Source organism: Chinchilla lanigera, unplaced genomic scaffold (genome assembly GCF_000276665.1).
Source record: "Chinchilla lanigera isolate Chin_1 unplaced genomic scaffold, ChiLan1.0 scaffold00015, whole genome shotgun sequence".
NCBI lineage: Eukaryota > Metazoa > Chordata > Mammalia > Rodentia > Chinchillidae > Chinchilla > Chinchilla lanigera.
The window spans coordinates 647,916-655,443 of record NW_004955416.1 but is presented as its reverse complement, the minus strand read 5'-3'; the positions used below and the strand labels follow the sequence as shown (position 1 = coordinate 655,443).

The window sequence follows — 7,528 nt, the reverse complement described above, 5'->3', positions numbered from 1 at the left end:
AAATAAATATATGAGAAAATGTTCAACATCATTAGTCATTCGAGAAATGCAAATTAAAACAACACTGAGATTCCACCTTACCCCAGTAAGAATGGCTAGAATTAAGAAATCAACCAATAGCAAATGCTGGCAAGGCTGTGGAGAACGGCTGGTGGGAACGCAGACTGGTGAAACCTCTGTGGAAATCAGTTTGGAGATTCCTCCAAAAACTAGGTCTAGAGGTCCCATTCAACCCAGCTATCCCCCTGCTGGGTATTTTCCCAGATCTAAAAACATCATATCACAGTGATGTATGTGCACCTATGTTCACAGCAGCACAATTTGTAATTGCTAAAATGTGGAAGCAACCCAAATGTCCATCCACTGAGGATTGGATCAGAAAATTGTGGTACTTTTATATAATGCAAACATCTTTTCTTAAACAAGGGTCTTGCTTTGTAGTTCTGGCTGGCCCTGAACTCACTATGTAGTGCCTGCTGGCCTCAAACTCCCAGAAATCCTCCCACCTCAGCCTCCTGAGTGCTGGGATTACAGGAGTGCACTACCATGGCCAGCCTAACCAAATATTCTTGTAAAGCCCCAGAGATAAATGATTTTAGTGCTAGATGTGGATGCAGAGAAATCCACCCCTAGTTTCCCTTCTGATTCTTCCCTCTTCACTTAAGAGAAAATCACGACTGTTCATCTGACTCCAATAAGATGAAGATAAAACTGACAACCAAAGAGGAAACTATTTGGTTGAAGGCTTTGGAGAGGACACTTCACTTGAAGAAATGGGGTGGGACAGAAGAGAGTGCTCACTTCTTTTCCCCGTTCCCCAGTTCCTCCAGTGGCTGCAGCCATGCTGGCCCTGAGAGTCGTCAGGCAGCGCTATAAGACCAGCACATGGGTTAATGGCTGTTAACTGCTTAAGATATTTTAAAGTAATTTCTGCCTATAAGCATGGGTTAGGGCCAAATAATTTTAACTAATAATAATGATACACGTAATTTAAGAGATTTTTATTTAGCAGTTGTCTTGGTTACTTTTCTCTCGTTGCTGAGACAAAATACCCAATACCCAAAATGAAGGAAGGAAAGGTTTATTTAGCTTACAGTTTGTGGAGGTTTCAGTCCATACGTGGCTGGCTCCAAGGCAGAAGACAACAAGCAACAAGAGCGAAGGGGGAAACGGCAGCAGAACAGCAAACTGCCAGAGCAAAAGGGAGGAAGGGCGGCAAGCAGCTTCTTTCTTGCCTTACATCGTAAACAGGCTACCCCCACCTAAGGGGCGTGTAGCTCTCACATAATCTTTGCCCTCCTCTTCCACAGGCTCAGGATGTATACAAAGTAAGTACCCTGGCTTCCTGCTGAGTTGCTTAGCCAAACCTCTAGACTCCCCAAGTTGACACAATGTATCAACCATAACAGCAGTGTACCACAATAAGGTTAACTACATTCTACAACTCTTTTTAGTGAAAGAATTCCAAATCATGTTTAGAAGTCAAATCCAAACATATGAGATAGAAAAATTTCAATCTTATTTTATATACATACCTTGAAAGACTAAAATTTGCTGTCTTTTAGGGCTCTGTTCTATGAATTATTCATGTTACATCATACCCATACTATTTATTTTCTCATAATTATTCCTTCTCAGTAAATGATTAGATAATATTCTTGTAGCAAACCTCCATGAGCTGTTTTTCCAAGATATCATCTTCCTTTGTACCATCGGTTCAAATACAGCTTTTCAGATGAGCAGGGGCAGATAGTATTACATCATCTCTGTACATACATCCGTAAGCACAAGTTGACTTAAAAAAAACACAGTACAATTAAGTAGTTACTGCCCTCTTACTTGGCTCACCAGTGTACACATGTATTTTCTCAGGAACTCTATCATTTTTTTCATTTTAGCTTTCCTTCTGTGAATCTTTCCCTATCATGGCTTCCCTAAAATAGGAAAAGCAAAGGCCACTCTCCAATATCATGCAGCAGGGCAGGGCTGTGGTGGCTCCATCAGAAGTACGGGGCAGTGGAGTGGGCTCAGGGATGTAGACTGTTTTGCTTGAGTTTCCATCCCAACTCTGCTACTTACTGGCTGACACAGCTTATTCAATGTCCCTGTGCCACAGATTTCTTCTCTTTAAGATGAAAATAATGGTACCCAATTCCCAGGGCTGTCCTAAGGACTAACAATGCCTGGCACCTGAAAAGTGCTAATTAAAACTCTGCCATTATCATAAATAATGACTCATTTCAGTGAATTCTCCAGTGCTCACTATACATATATGACACTTTAAAAGTGCTGCTCCTGTCTGGACATGGTGGTACACACCTGCAATCCCAGCACTCGGAAGGTTAAGGCAAGAAGATTACAAGTTTAGGCCTATACAGTGAGTTCCAGGGCAGCCTGGAGCATGTAGCAAGATCCTATCTCAAAAATATAAACATAAAAAGTGTTGCTCCTAACCAAACTTCGATATGCTACTCTGATGCTTTCTACCACAGAAGATAAAGCCTAATCACAAGTATTTTACAGAAATCCATGAAACAAACTTTATGGTTCTTCACTTGCACTGGCCCCTTCCAAGGCCCTGGGAGGTCCTAGCAAATATTCATATGGTCATGGGCTTCTGCAGAGTTTGCAAAACATTTTAAATGCGATGTGTAAGAGCATTTTTCTCTCCACTCCAACTTTACATTTGTCCTTCTCTGAGGTAGCTTTGATGTGGCCTGAGACTTTAGAGGATCTGAGTTTGAGGAGTTTCAATTGGGATGTATTTGTGTGGCTTCTGTCAGTGCTATCTTGGTACAGGAACAGTTCTCAGGTGTATTCCCACAGTGCACTGTGCTTAGTGTAAGGCACGGCCAGGGTGGGGAGAGTATGCCATGCTGACCAGATGCTACATGAACCTGGAACTGACACACCCTTTCACAGGACCAACAGTCACAGAGACAGCACTGGAAAGGGGATGCCAGGCCGGAAAGTCCTTTAATGCAGTATCCCTGGCTCTAAAATATATCTAGAGTGGTCTTCAAAGGCCTATAGCCATGGAGAAATATAATAATCAGTAAAGCAAACTCCCTTCCTCTCCTTCCCTGACACAGGATTTAGTGACAGTAACCACTGACTGCTGCTATCTAAGATGAGCCTAACCCAGAGAGGAGCACCTCGCCTTGGTTGTACCAATCTAACCATAATGGTCTCAGAAAATGCAAAGTGACAATGACATGGAACAGAATAAAAATTTTTACAAGGTCCACAATCGTAGTATATCCCACTTCCTGCTTATTGAAAACACACTCTTGGCAAGTCTGAGAGCCAAGGAGCTGGAGAATAGGGGTTCCTGAGCTGGAACAATGAGTTACAGTCAGCATATAAGGTGCGCATGTTTTAGCCCTTTAGTACCTAAGTCTTAGTTCGCTCTTTGACACATTCTGCTTCCTATATACATCACCTGCCTCCCTGTCACCACCCTGTCCCGGACCTTAATGTGGACTGTCAGTCACTAAGAATGTTAATCCCAGTCCCCCAGGAAGTCTCAAATCATAGCGCCAATGCACTAACTTCACATTATGAAAGAAAATTTTAAGCAAGGTGCCATACTTCATAGCTATGAAAGGTTTTTCAACTGACAGGACTGGGCCAAACTTTGACCCAGGAAAAATACAAGACACAATGTAGAAATAGTGCTGGTGCCAGCCTCATGAGCTCCCCAAAACAAGGCCAGTTCTCCAGGCTGCTAAGCCCACAGATGCTTCAAGGATTCAGACTTTCAACTGTTTAAACTAACCATGAAACTAAAGCAAGAATTCTCTACTGCAGTCATGAAATTAGAATGTTTCAGCAAGCAACCTAAATTTGCAGACAAAATGAAGTAAGACATTACTGTGACTAATTACTCTTTACTACCCTTTTCAAAGATAGGTCAAAACATCCTTTAACAAATGTCAATTTAATTTTACTGCTAAAGATTAGCAGCAGGTGATAAATGGGGAAATGCAGTATCCCTAAATACAGTGGAACAGATCAGCTTAATCTTCACATATCTAAGAAGGGAAATTAATTCAGAACAAATAAGAGCATAAGGTATTAAATTACTAGGAAAGTGAACAAAAAGTATATGATAAACTGATAAAATATACATATGCTCAGTTGTAAATGGCATAACTGATATTTTAAAAAATCCATCTAGGCGATGCGGAGTGGCACCATTAAAGAGTATCTTTACCTTCTATTCTAGATAAATTTAAATCTTTAATTAAAAAATTGAGAATGTAGTCATGTTTTACTTGCATACTTCAATGTAAGAAGAGAGGGAAAGCCAATAAATGAATAACTTTTTAAAAAGTCCATCTTGTCCTTTCTTTTCAAGTACGGCAAACCAGTCTTCTGCTTCAGACACAGAAACACACCAGTATCCAGGTGCACAGATTAGGAAACTATTCTCATGCCACATGGTAAATCTCCAAAATAACAGAAAAAACTAACAAATACCTCCCAATCGTTTTACAAATCATCTACCACCTTCTTCTGCCCTTTGCCTATAGTTTCCTAATCTTTTAGTACTAAGTAGAATTATGTCTAAAAGTTGAGATTTTTTAAAATCTTTTAAAAGTTGAGATTTTTATGAAGTGACTAAAGGCTTGATTCATTATAGTGTCTTGACATCCAGTCACCCAACACAAGAAGTAATGCATTCATTCTGTGAGCCCACTGTGACAAAAACTACTTCAGTAATCCCTTTAAGAGGGCTTACTAACTAAATACTAATTGCAAGTTCAGTTAAACCCAAGTAAGAAAATCTGGTCCTGAACATACAGACAAGCTACAAAAGAACATGAACATGAACGAAATATAATCTATAACTTTTTCTCAAAGACTTGAGGTTAAACAGTTATGTTAAATATGAAAATTTTATGTTAAATAAAATAAAATTTTGTTAAATAAAATAAAAAAACAGTATGTTAAATATGAAATTCAGAATGAAAAGTAACCTGTTATAATTTAAGAATTACTAAAAAAAATTATGTATTCCTGTAATCCCAGAACTGGGGAGGTTGAGGCAGGAGGAAACAGAATTTGAGGCCGGTGGGACAGCACAAAGAGACCCTGGGCAGATCCTATATATTATTTGCATATGCCTCCTCCTCCTAAGGGGAAAAAAATAGAATTTACAATTTCCTCTAGGTGGTTTTCTTTCTACTTTCAGAATGATTACCAATGACAGGCATGATGCAAACAATGAAGAAATTATCTGTAGTCTGAACTAAAAAACATTATCCCTCTTTAAGAAAGGTGACTGTCACCTGCAAATTGAAGATTTAAATCCACTTATAGGATCATTTATCCAGGTTTATTTTGTACTTATTTCAGCTAGGACATAAAAATTCAAGTTAAATGATCTTTTAAAATGTTTTTATTCATTTGCCCCTTAAAAAAAACTAAAATTTTTTTAAAATTTTTATTAAATTCATTAAAATAGTATTACAACAAAACCAAATAATTTTAAATCATTTTATTTTACCTGTTTTTTAATAAAGAGCTGTTCATTATAATTCACGTAATAAGCAAAATGCAAGAGCCAACAGAACAGAAAAAAGACTTTCTCATGGTTGGAGGTAAAACTAATCTGCAACATAGAAAGCAGCCATCATAGTTGAGAGAGACAAGAGACAGAGAGACAGACAGAATATGAGAGATACTGAAAGAGAATATGAGAGAGAGACAGAGAGAATATGAGAGACAGAGAGAGAGAATTGAGAGAGAGCAGGAGAATGAGAATGATGAGAATGGACCCCCCCCCAACAAAAGACAAAGAAAGATCAGAGAAAGAGTAAAACACCAGCCTCCACAATCAGAGGCTGATTCTGACATGAAACTGACCTCCCAGATGGTAAATCATAATTATTACCCAGAATCCCACAGGGCTAGTGTGAACAGATTCCTAGCATGTAAAAATTAGAGAATTGAAAGTGTTTTATGAGGTCAAGATGCAGACCACTAAAGGTACCATCAGATACTAGAAACAAGTCACAACTACTGATGGAAAGGAGTGAAATCTGATGGATAAAACACGTTCTGAGAATTGTTGGTCCTTTGCATAACATGTAACACCTAACGTGCCAAATTTGACAAGATCACATTACCATTTCCAAATCAACAAAACAGTTCAGGGGTCTCTACTTCTACCTGTGGACACATGCCCTGTGACGTCATACAGTAATCGTATCAGTTCTGCAGGTGCACTTCAAGGGAAAACCTTGAAGACAAACACAGTTCCCAGGACAACTTTACATATGTTGATATTACTATGCATGCATTTTGTAGGAGCCAGGGATTTTGCTCAATGGCACAATATCTGCCAGGCAAACATGAGGTCCTAAGTTCAATTCCCAATACCAAAAAACAAAGTGCATAAAACTATGTATGCATTTTTGGAAAGATAGCTTCTGTGAGGAAGTTAAACTGCAACAAGAATAAAACACAACTGTGAAGGAAAATGATACTCTCTGTAAGTTCAAGTTATATTTAAATTGCAGGTTTTAACATGGTAATGGTTTGTTAAAATTAACACAGTGAGTATCAGTGCTTTGAAATAAAACAATAGGATACAAGAAAAACACAGTAAATTATTTCACCACTCTTTTGTTTTCAGTATCTATGAGGAAGAAGTAGCAATTTAAACTGTATTTCACATCTGGATCCTACTCAAAAAGTCTCTAATACTGCCTGTTTTTTTCTCCAATTTCTTCTTTAGGCTGATAGACTACGCTAGGGCCTGTACAAACAGTTACAAAAAATTGTCTCACCCCAGGCCAGGACATACAACAACTACATGGTGATCAATAACAAAAGCCTTCAGTATTTCAATAATCACTAGACTCCTAGTCCATGGGGTATTTGTAGGGGTGGTCTGTGGTGCTTCAGTGTGGCCTTGCTCAACTTACATAATGCTGCTAACCCAAAATTTCCTCACCTGAAAACAGAAATAACAGGAACCATCCCAGAGGGTTGCCGTCAGAACTGATGAGCTCATACGGGGTATAAAGGGATACTGGGAGGCTTCAAAGTCAGAGACCACTGAAAACTTAAACATGTCTGAATGTCCCCTCCAAAGCCTCATGTAGTCATTGGGGCCAGGCTTTTCAGGGGCGGCTGAATCTAGACTAATTCATGGTCCAATGCTGGGATTAAAGATGTGAATGCTACATCTGCCCTAGGGCAGTCAGCCTGCACACAATAGAAGGGTTGGAAAGAGGCTCCTCTCTTGTTGGTTTTGCTGTCTTGCACCGCCATAAACTGTTGTTTCTCTGCCATGATGCCCTGCCTTGCAGCCTGCTGGCTATGGACTGACACCTCTACAAACTGTGAGCTAACTACACCCTTCCCCCCTGTAACTTTAGGTGTGGGTAGCGAGGAAAGCAACTAAGACAGGACATAAAGCAGAAAATGAGAACATATTTTTCTTAGAGAAGAACTGATGAAGAAAATTTGTTAACACAATGTCTAGAACTCAATTTTTTTTTTTTTTTTTTTTTTT

At 39.1% G+C, this 7,528-nt stretch overlaps 1 pseudogene; it reads left to right on the top strand.

Annotated features, from left to right (window-relative positions):
- Positions 1-4,183: 4,183 nt before the first annotated feature.
- The window catches only part of LOC102023690, a 4,425-nt pseudogene continuing 1,080 nt past the window's right edge, over positions 4,184-7,528 (top strand).